Raw genomic sequence first — 12,059 nt, 5'->3', positions numbered from 1 at the left:
ATGATTATTTTAATATAGCATCTTATATAAATCAATTTGAAATACTTTATAAGCGTCTGTGGCCTAAAGGATAAGGCATCGGCGTCCCAAGTCGGGGATTGTGCGTTCCAGTCCCATCAGAGGTGTTGACACATGATGATTAAAGAGATGTTCATTTGTGTTGATGTAAATTTGCAATAAATGCATATACAATCTACAGACATTAGGTTTCTGGCTTAGAAATTGAATCGTTAAACACACTATTTAGCAAAAACTCCGTAGCTGAAAGATTTCACTATTGCGATATCATTTGAAACTCTCTTTACTCAATTTTTTATTCGGTTTGGTGAAATTCAACGGCTTTTTAGGTTCCACCGAGACTTGTACTCGGATCGCCAGATTCAGAGTCTGGAGTGCTAACCATTACACCATGGAATCATATTACAATGTTAAAAAGCAATGATAGTAATCATTTAAAAAAATGATTATTTTAATGTAGCATCTTTTATAAAAACATTAGAAACACTTCATAAGCCTCTATGGCCTAATGGACAAGGCATCGGCCTCCTAAGTCGGGGATTGTGGGTTCGAGTCCAATCAGAGGTGTTGACACGTGATTATTAAAGAGACGTTCATTTTTGTCGATGTAAATTTGCAATAAATGCATCTACAATCTACAGACATTAGGTTTCTGGCTTAGAAATTGAATCGTTAACACTCTATTTAGCAAAAACTCCGTAGCTGAAAGATTTCACTATTGCGATATCATTTGAAACTCTCTTTAGTCAATTTTTTATTAGGTTTGGTGAAATTCAACGGCTTTTTAGGTTCCACCGAGACTTGAACTTGGATCGCCAGATTCAGAGTCTGGAGTGCTAACCATTACATCATGGACCCATACTACAATTTTAAAAAGCAATGATAGTAATCATTTAAAAATATGATTATTTTAATGTAGCATCTTATATAGATCAATTCGAAACGCTTCATAAGCCTCTATGGCCTAATGGACAAGGCATCGGCCTCCTAAGTCGGGGATTGTGGGTTCGAGTCCCATCAGAGGTGTTGACACGCGATGATTAAAGAGATGTTCATTTGTGTCGATGTAAATTTGCAATAAATGCATATACAATCTACAGACATTAGGTTTCTTGCTTAGAAATTGAATCGTTAAACACACTATTTAGCAAAAACTCCGTAGCTGAAAGATTTCACTATTGCGATATCATTTAAAACTCTCTTTAGTCAATTTTTTATTTGTTTTGGTGAAATTCAACGGCTTTTTAGGTTCCACCGAGACTTGTACTCGGATTGCTAGATTCAGAGTCTGGAGTGCTAACCATTACACCGTGGAACCATACTACAATGTTAAAAAGCAATGATAGTAATCATTTAAAACTATGATTCTTTTAATGTAGCATCTTTTATAAATCAATTCACAATGCTTTATAAGCCTTTGTGGCCTAATGGATAAGGTATCGGCCTCCTAAGTCGGGGAGTGTGGGTTTGAGTCCCATCAGAGGTGTTGACACGTGATGATCAAAGAGACGTTGATTTTTGTCAATGTAAATTTGCAATAAATGCATCTACAATAGACAGACATCAGGTTTCTGGCATAGAAATTGAATTGCTAACACATTATTTAGCAAAAACTCCGTAGCTGAAAGATTTCATTATCACGATATCATTTGAAAATCTCTGTAGTCAATTTTTTATTTGGTTTTGTGAAATCTAACGGCTTATCTTATGTTCCACCGAAACTTGAACTCGGATCGCCAGATTCAGAGTCTGGATTGCTAACCATTACACCATGGAACCATAATACAATGTTAAAGGCAATGATATTAATGTTTTAAAGATATGATTATTTTAATGTAGCATCTTTTTAAAACCAATTCAAAATGCTTCATGAGCCTATGTGGCCTAATGGATAAGGCATTGGCCTCCTAGGTCGGGGATTGTGGGTTCAAGACCCATCAGAGGTGTTGACACGTGATGATTAAAGTGACGTTGACTTGTGTCGATGTAAATTTGAGATAAATGCATCTAAAATTGGCAGACATCAGGTTTCTGGCATAGAAAATTGAATTTTTAACACATTATTTAACAATAACAACGTAGCTGAAAGTTTTAATTATCGTGATATCATTTGAAAACCTCTTTAGTCAATTTTTTATTTGGTTTGGTGAAATCTAACGGCTTATCTTAGGTTCCACCGAGACTTGAACTCGGATAGCCGGATAAAGAGTCTTGAGAGCTAAACATTACACCATGGAACCATTCTACAATATTAAAAGCAATGATTGTAATTATTTAAAGATATGATTATTTTAATGTAGCATCTTTTTAAAATCAATTAGAAATACTTTATAAGCCTCTGTGGCCTAATGGATAAGGCATCGGCCTCCTAAGTCGGGGATTGTGGGTTCGAGTCCCATCAGAGGTGTTGACACGTGATGATTAAAGAAATATTGATTCGTGTCGATGTAAATTTGCAATAAATGCATCTACAATCGACAGACATCAGGTTTCTGGCATAGGAAACTGAATTTTTAACACATTATTTAGCAAAAACAACGTAGCTGAAAGATTTCATTATCATGATATCATTTGAAAATCTCTTTAGTCAATTTTTTATTTGGTTTTGTGAAATCTAACGGCTTATCTTAGGTTTTACTGAGACTTGAACTCGGATCACCAGATTCAGAGTCTAGAGTGCTAACCATTTCACCATAGAACCATAATACAATGTTAAAAGCAATGATAGTAATTATTTAAAGATATGATTATTTTTTAAATCAATTCGTTAAGGTTCATAAGCCTCTGTGGCCTAATGGATGAGGCATTGGCCTCCTAAGTCGGGGATTGTGGGTTCGAGTCCCATCAGAGGTGTTGACAGGTGATGATTAAAGAGACGTTGATTTGTGTCGATGAAAATTTGCAATAAATGCATCTACAATCGACAGACATCAGGTTTCTGGTATCGAAAATTGAATATTTAACATATTATTTAGCAAAAACAACGTAGCTGAAAGATTTCATTATCGCGATATCATTTGAAAGTCTCTTTAGTCAAATTTTTATTTGGTTTGTTGAAATCTAACGGCTTATCTTAGGTTCCAACGAGACTTGAACTCTGATCGCCAGATTCAGAGTCTGGAGTGCTAACCATTACACCATGGAACCATACTACAATGTTAAAAGCAATGATAGTAATGTTTTAAAGTTATGATTATTTTAATGTAGTATCTTTTTCAAATCAATTCACAATGCTTTATAAGCCTCCGTGGCCTAATGGATAAGGCATCGGCTTCTTAGGTCGGGGATTATGGGTTCGAGTCCCAGCAGAGGTGTTGACACGTGTTGATTAAAGAGACATTGATTTGTGTCGAAGTAAATTTGCAATAAATGCATCTACAATCGACAGACATCAGGTTTCTGGCATAGAAAATTGAATTTTTAACACATTATTTAGCAAAAACAACGTAGCTGAACGATTTCATTATAATGATATCATTTGAAAATCTCTTTAGTCAATTTTTTATTTGGTTTTGTGAAATCTAGCGGCTTATGTTAGGTTTTACCGAGACTTGAACTCGGATCAACAGACTCAGAGTCTGGAGTGCTAACCATTACACCATTGAACCATAATACCATGTTAAAAGCAATGGTAGTAATTATTTAAAGATATGATTATTTTAATGTAGTATCTTTTTCTAATCAATTCACAATGCTTTATAAGCCTCCGTGGCCTAATGGATAAAGCATCGGCCTACTAATTCGAGGATTATGGGTTCGAGTCCCATCAGAGGTGTTGACACGTGATGATTAAAGAGACGTTGATTAGTTTCGATGTAAATTTTCAATGAATGCATCTACAATCGACAGACATCAGGTTTCTTGCATAGGAAATGGAATTTTTAACACATTATTTAGCAAAACCAACGTAGTTGAAGGATTTCATTATCATGATATCATTTGAAAATCTCTTTAGTCAAGTTTTTATTTTGTTTGGTTAAACCTAACGGCTTATTTTAGCTTCCACCGAGACTTGAACTCGAATCGCCAGATTCAGAGTCTGGATTGCTAAACATTACACCATGGAACCATAATACAATGTTAAAGGCAATGATATTAATGTTTTAAAGATATGATTATTTTAATGTAGCATCTTTTTAAAATCAATTCAAAATGCTTCATAAGCCTATGCTGCCTAATGGATAAGGCATTGGCCTCCTAAGTCGGGGATTGTGGGTTGGAGTCCCATCAGAGGTGTTGACACGTGATGATTAAAGAGACGTTGATTTGTGTCAATGTAAATTTGCAATAAATGCATCTACAATCGACAGACATCAGGTTTCTGGCCTTGAAAATTGAATTTTTAACACATTATTTCGCAAAAACCACGTAGCTGAAGGATTTCATTATCATGATATCATTTGAAAATCTCTTTAGTCAATTTTTTATTTGGTTTGGTTAAATCTAACGGCTTATCTTAGCTTCCACCGAGACTTGAACTCGAATCGCCAGATTCAGAGTCTGGATTGCTAAACATTACACCATGGAACCATAATACAATGTTAAAGGCAATGATATTAATGTTTTAAAGATATGATTATTTTAATGTAGCATCTTTTTAAAATCAATTCAAAATGCTTCATAAGCCTATGTGGCCTAATGGATAAGGCATTGGCCTCCTAAGTCGGGGATTGTGGGTTCGAGTCCCATCAGAGGTGTTGACACGTTATGATTAAAGAGACGTTGATTTGTGTCGATGTAAATTTGCAATAAATGCATTTACAATCGACAGACATCAGGTTTCTGGCCTTGAAAATTGAATTTTTAACACATTATTTCGCAAAAACAACGTAGCTGAAGGATTTCATTATCATGATATCATTTGAAAATCTCTGTAGTCAATTTTTTATTTGGTTTTGTGAAATCTAACGGCTTATCTTAGGTTCCACCAAGACTTGAACTTGAATCGCCAGATTCAGAGTCTGCAGTGCTAACCATTACACCATGGAACCATTCTACTATATTAAAAGCAATGATAGTAATTTTTTAAAGATATGATTATTTTAATGTAGCATCTTTTTAAAATCAATTAGAAATGCTTTATAAGCTTCTTTGGCCTAATGGATTAAGCATCGGCTTCCTAAGTCGGGGATTTTGGGTTTGAGTCCCATCAGAGGTGTTGACACGTGATGATTAAAGATACGTTGATTTGTGTCGATATAAATTTGCAATAAATGCATCTACAATCGACAGACATCAGGTTTCTTGCATAGAAAACTGAATTTTTAACACATTATTTAGCAAAAACAACGTAGCTGAAAGATTTCATTAACATGATATCATTTGAAAATCTCTTTAGTCAATTTTTTATTTGGTTTTGTGAAATCTAACGGCTTATCTTAGGTTCCACCGAGATTTGAACTCGGATCGCCAGATATAGAGTCTGGAGTGCTAACCATTACACCATGGAACCATAATACAATGTTAAAAGCAATGATAGTAATTATTTAAAGATATGATTATTTTTTAAATCAATTCGAAAAGCTTCATAAGCCTCTGTAGCCTAATGGATGAGGCATCGGCCTCCTAAGTCGGGGATTGTGGGTTTGAGTCCCATCAGAGGTGTTGACACGTGATGATTAAAGAGACGTTGATTTGTGTCGATGTAAATTTGCAATAAATGCATCTACAATCGACAGACATCAGGTTCCTGGCATAGAAAACTGATTTTTTACCATATTATTTAGCAAAATCAACGTAGCTGAAGGATTTCATTATCATGATATTATTTGAAAATCTCTTTAGTCAATTTTTTATTTGGTTTGGTGAAATCTAACGGCTTATCTTAGGTTCCACCGGGATTTGAACTTGGATCACCAGGTTCAGAGTCTGGAGTGCTAACCATTACACCATATAACCATAATACAATGTTAAAAGCAATGATAGTAATTATTTAAAGATATGATTATTTTTTAAATCAATTCGAAAAGCTTCATAAGCCTCTGTGGCCTAATGGATGAGGCATCGGCCTCCTAAGTCGGGGATTGTGGGTTCGAGTCCCATCAGAGGTGCTGACACGTGATGATTAATGAGACGTTGATTTGTGTCGATGTAAATTTGCAATAAATGCATCTACAATCGACAGACATCAGGTTTCTGGTATCGAAAATTGAATATTTAACATATTATTTAGCAAAAACAACGTAGCTGAAGGATTTCATTATCATGATATCATTTGAAAATCTCTTCAGTCAATTTTTTATTTGGTTTGGTGAAATCTATCGGCTTATCTTAGGTTCCACCGAGAGTTGAACTTGGATCGACAGATTCAGAATCTGGAGTGCTAACCATTACACTATGGAACCATACAACAATGTTAAAAGCAATGATAGTAATTATTTAAAGATAAGATTATTTTAATGAAGCATTTTTTTAAAATCAATTGAGAATGCTTCATAAGCCTCCGTGGCCTAATGGATAAGGCATCGGCCTCCTAAGTCGGGGATTGTGGGTTCGAGTCCCATCAGAGGTGTTGACACGTGATGATTAAAGAGAAGTAGATTTGTGTCGATGTAACTTTGCAATAAATGCATCTACAATCGACAGACATCAGGTTTCTGGCATAGAAATTGAATTGTTAACACATTATTTAGTAAAAACTCCGTAGCTGAAAGATTCCATTATCGCGAAATCATTTGAAAGTCTCTTAAATCAAATTTTTATTTGGTTTATTGAAATCTAACGGCTTATCTTAGGTTCCACCGGGACTTGAACTCTGATCGCCAGATTCAGAGTCTGGAGTGCTAACCATTACACCATGGAACCATTCTACAATTTTAAAAGCAATGATAGTAATTATTTAAAGATATGATTATTTTAATGTACCATATTTTTAAAATCAATTCACAATGCTTTATAAGCCTGTGTGGCCTAATGGATAAGGCATCGGCCTCCTAAGTCAGGGATTGTGGGTTCGATTCCCATCAGAGGTGTTGACACGTGATGATTAAAGAGACGTTGATTTGTGTCAATGTAAATTTGCAATAAATGCATCTACAATCGACAGACATCAGGTTTCTGGCATAGAAATTGAGTTGCTATCACTTTATTTAGCAAAAACTCCGTAGCTAAAAGATTTCATTATCACGATATCATTTGAAAATCTCTGTAGTCAATTTTTTATTTCGTTTTGTCAAATCTAACGGCTTATCTTAGGTTCCACCAAGACTTGAACTTGAATCGCCAGATTCAGAGTCTGTAGTGCTAACCATTACACCATGGAACCATTCTACAATATTAAAAGCAATGATAGTAATTATTTAAAGATATGATTATTTTAATGTAGCATCTTTTTAAAATCAATTAGAAATGCTTTATAAGCTTCTTTGGCCTAATGGATTAGGCATCGGCTTCCTAAGTCGGGGATTTTGGGTTTGAGTCCCATCAGAGGTGTTGACACGTGATGATTAAAGAGACGTTGATTTCTGTCGATATAAATTTGCAATAAATGCATCTACAATCGACAGACATCAGGTTTCTTGCATAGAAAACTGAATTTTTAACACATTATTTAGCAAAAACAACGTAGCTGAAAGATTTCATTAACATGATATCATTTGAAAATCTCTTTAGTCAATTTTTTATTTGGTTTTGTGAAATCTAACGGCTTATCTTAGGTTCCACCGAGATTTGAACTCGGATCGCCAGATATAGAGTCTGGAGTGCTAACCATTACACCATGGAACCATAATACAATGTTAAAAGCAATGATAGTAATTATTTAAAGATATGATTATTTTTTAAATCAATTCGAAAAGCTTCATAAGCCTCTGTGGCCTAATGGATGAGGCATCGGCCTCCTAAGTCGGGGATTGTGGGTTTGAGTCCCATCAGAGGTGTTGACACGTGATGATTAAAGAGACGTTGATTTGTGTCGATGTAAATTTGCAATAACTGCATCTAGAGACGACAGACATTAGGTTTCTGGCATAGAAAATTGAATTTTTAACATATTATTTAGCAAAAGCAACGTAGCTGAAGGACTTCATTATCATAATATCATTTTAAAATCTCTTTAGTCAATTTTTTATTTGGTTTGTTGAAATCTAACGGCTTATCTTAGGTTCAACCGAGACTTGAACTCGGATCGCCAGATTCAGAGTCTGGAGTGCTAACCATTACACCATGGAATTATTCTACAATATTAAAAGCAATGATAGTAATTATTTTAAGATATGATTATTTTAATGTAGCATCTTTTTAAAATCAATTAGAAATGCTTTATAAGCTTCTTTGGCCTAATGGATTAGGCATCGGCTTCCTAAGTAGGGGATTTTGGGTTCGAGTCCCATCAGAGGTGTTGACACGTGATGATTAAAGAGACGTTGATTTGTGTCGATATAAATTTGCAATAAATGCATCTACAATCGACAGACATCAGGTTTCTGGCATAGAAAATTTAATTTTTAACACATTATTTAGCAAAAACAACGTAGCTGAAAGATTTCATTAACATGATATCACTTTAATATCTTTAGTCAATTTTTTATTTGGTTTTGTGAAATCTAACGGCTTATCTTAGGTTCCACTGAGATTTGAACTCGGATCGCCAGATATAGAGTCTGGAGTGCTAACCATTACACCATGGAACCATAATACATTGTTAAAAGCAATGATAGTAATTATTTAAAGATAGGATTATTTTTTAAATCAATTCGAAAACCTTCATAAGCCTCTGTGGCCTAATGGATGAGGCATCGTCCTCTTAAGTCGGGGATTGTGGGTTCGAGTCCCATCAGAGGTGTTGACACGTGATGCACTGGGCGAAATAAGAGATTTCCAATTTCGAAATATCTTGAAAATATGATATTTACAAGCGATTTGAGAAATTCGACTTTGAAAAATTGGAAATATGTTGAAAATATGATGTTTCAATGAATTTCAGAGATTTTGAAAGACGGTATTTTCAATAGTCACAAATTTTTGAAATATGAAATTTCCAAAATTGGAAATATGTTGTAAATATGATGTTTCAATGAATCTCAGAAATTTTGAAAGGCGGTATTTGCAATATTTGCAAATTTTTGGAAATAATATGAAATTCCCAAATAATATAAATAAATATCTTTAAGATACCCCTTTTTAATAAGAATATGTTCTATAAGAATATCAGGGTAATAATTGGCCAAATTGTAGGAGCATCCTAAGAATACCCTCAAGGGTGAGATTCAGTTGCATAGATTTTGATAAGAATTTATAGTCATTATGTATTTGGTTAGCGTAAAAAAGTGAGCTTTTTGTTATATTCAATTAATTATTTTAAAAATTTCCCAGACATTTTGGAAAGACTACATTCGCAATTATTTCTAAATTTCTTAGTCTATGCTGATGGGCTGATGGGCTGATGGGCTTTGAGTTTTGGCAAAAGCGAAACAATCGCATCAAAATCAATCACTGATCATAAACATTCTGATTTTGCTTTTATTTTCAAAGAAAAGGCAACGAGGTTTAATAACCCTATTCGGCGTAGGGGGGGGGGGCTCTTTCTGTTTGGAAGTCAAACTATTGGTAATAGAGCTTTTGCCATGAAATTTTCTGTAAATTCCTAACTTTTATTTAGCTTCAAAATAAAAATAAAATTGACACCTAAAAATTTTTACACCTTCAGCATGATGACATTTCTGACAGTAAGGTGTCACAAAAATTGACACTTTTCCAATACAAATTTATTTTTAATCTTAATGTCAAATATATCGTTTAAACCGTAATTTGTTGAATATTTAGGATAACATAAATATTTATTAAACTCAGGCAACTTTTTTATAAAGCTTTTGTTAGAATACAATAGCTATTCATAAGAGGAAAGGAAATTTTCGGTTTTTGCTCACTTTCGGCATGATATGAGTGACGTCATCAAAAAAAATTTTGTCAAATGTTACCTTACGTGACAAGGATCTTGTGTGCCAAATTTCATCAAAAAAGACCTACTACATCAAAAGTTAAGGGGTGGTACAGGAAAAGCCCCCCCCCCCCCTAGTTCAGTAGCTTACATACTATTAGTATTAGAACAAAAGACCTATCACAAGATAGCAAAGGAACTCGACATATTATATTGCGCATAAAAACAGAATTTTTAAATTTACCCGTCAGCAAGCGTATTGGGAGAAAATGAGATCGGGTTGCTAGATTCGTTTGAAACTGGAAACTTGCAAAATGGCGATTGAAAGACAATTTGATTCAATCTTCAAGTTTTTCAAACACAGATTACTCACTTTTTTATCCGTAAATTGTGTTCATATTTCTGCAAACAGTAACTGCACTAACTCAACTACATTTGTGTAAAGTTTGGAGCTTCAAACTTTTGCGATGCTGAAGATATGTTAAGATATCTTTGATATAATACTTTATTCAAAATTTACTGAAATTAGGGTTATCCTGTATTATGTCATACAGAGTTGATACACTTGGTATAATTTTGAATTTTAGAGATAGTAAAGAATGCCTACAATAAATTTGAATAAAAGAACAATGTTTTCTTGGAATAAGAAGAAAAAAGAGCTTGGTTTTGAATTGAAATCTCATCAATTTGCAAACTATGTTCTACAAAGATTTGATCGGACCGTGTCTTCCTCTAGTGACACTGAAGAAGAAATACTTGCTGATGAAATTTCTTATGTAGTGTCGGATAAAAGTGTAGATGTAACCAGATGTAACTGGTGTTGGCAGTGTTGCAGATCCTCGTGACAGTGAAACAACAACAAATCATAATACGAGTGTTAGTGACACGTATTAACTTACTGGATGAGACTAATCAACAACAGTAAGTTGTTTTAATTGATTATTTGATGGTGTGTGCTTGTCTTAAATCTGTTAGTTGAAAAAATCTCTGCGTTAAAACATGAACTCTTTTCCTGCTTAAACTTGACTTTTTTGTTATTAAATCAACTTCTAATGTTCCAATCCAGACCCGATCAATCGAACTTGCCGAACCAATCGAACAATCGAACTAATCAAACTCCATCGAACGATTAAAGTTCGATCAAAAAAATTAATCGAACCTAATCGCACACTCACAATTTTTGAAGCAATAGCAGTTCGATTAGTTCGGTCAGTAAAAACAAGTCCAATTAAAATCAATAAAAAAGAGGAGATATCAATCGATTAATTTTCCAATCTTTTTGGATTATATATAATAACAGTAGAGTTTTTCACGAGCCTGATTACATAGTTCGATTGTTTATCGATTTATATTTATTTTTTCTTAATCATTTATCGATCGAGAATATCTGAGATAAAAACCTCTTGTACTTTTAAATTCTGAAATTATGAAAAACTTAACTGATCTCTTGAGCTAGTAGAAAAGTCTTTTTTATTTTCATTTTTTTATATTGCTGCCTTTGAATTAACATGCAAATGGTTGAATAGAAAAGGAATTTTTTGATTTAGTGAGAGGAAATTAATTAGAAAATAGTAATTTTGTCTCATCTTCAGTTATCTCTTCAAAAAGTACCATAATGAATACTCATTCCCTCTTTTTCAATCTCAGCATCGGTGACAACTTATTTCAATTCTTCAAAGTACTACACCACAAGAAGAAATGATAACTTTCTTTCAAAAGTTGCAAAAATTGGACGTAAAAAAACGGTAAGAGGCCTTATGCATAAAATCTATGAATTATACTGTGTTCTTTCATTTTCATATAAACAATAGATTGATGTAATGAAGTGGCCACCCATCTTTGTGGGCATACTATCACAATAGCTGAAGCTTTCTGTATTGAAACCGTTAACACGTATTTGAAAAACATATATGTTAGGCTTTTTTATAGATTTACCGGGGTCTTACTTGAAAGTTGTTGTGCGCAAAAATTTTGCCTGCATTGATAGTAGCTGAACACTTTGAAGAAGTTTGGAAAACATTAAATCACAGATTTCATTCAATAGTGCTTTATCTTTTCAACCTGCATTACTTTTCAGCTTTTACAGTATTACTTCAATCATTTTTGTCTTTTTCCTTTATTCAGTGGAAGGGCAGCACCTGAGTTCGACGAATCAAATGCATGG

The 12,059-nt window shown here is 33.9% G+C and overlaps 4 non-coding genes across 4 annotated transcripts; 1 reads left to right on the top strand and 3 right to left on the bottom strand.

Moving 5' to 3' along the window:
* Positions 1–2,352: 2,352 nt before the first annotated feature.
* Trnar-ccu (transfer RNA arginine (anticodon CCU)) lies at positions 2,353–2,425 on the top strand. Its single transcript has one exon. It is a non-coding gene; the product is annotated as a tRNA-Arg (tRNA).
* Positions 2,426–3,093: 668 nt separating this feature from the next.
* Positions 3,094–3,165, bottom strand: Trnaq-cug (transfer RNA glutamine (anticodon CUG)). Its single transcript has one exon. It is a non-coding gene; the product is annotated as a tRNA-Gln (tRNA).
* A 3,585-nt stretch (positions 3,166–6,750) lies between these two features.
* Positions 6,751–6,822, bottom strand: Trnaq-cug (transfer RNA glutamine (anticodon CUG)). The gene has a single exon. It is a non-coding gene; the product is annotated as a tRNA-Gln (tRNA).
* A 388-nt stretch (positions 6,823–7,210) lies between these two features.
* On the bottom strand, positions 7,211–7,282 carry Trnaq-cug (transfer RNA glutamine (anticodon CUG)). Its single transcript has one exon. It is a non-coding gene; the product is annotated as a tRNA-Gln (tRNA).
* Between the last annotated feature and the right edge of the window lie 4,777 nt (positions 7,283–12,059).

The sequence above is a fragment of the Clytia hemisphaerica genome, unplaced genomic scaffold (genome assembly GCF_902728285.1).
Source record: "Clytia hemisphaerica strain Z4C2 unplaced genomic scaffold, Clytia hemisphaerica genome assembly, whole genome shotgun sequence".
Lineage (NCBI taxonomy): Eukaryota > Metazoa > Cnidaria > Hydrozoa > Leptothecata > Clytiidae > Clytia > Clytia hemisphaerica.
Note: the sequence above shows the minus strand (reverse complement) of the source record. Positions and strands in the feature narration are given on the sequence as shown.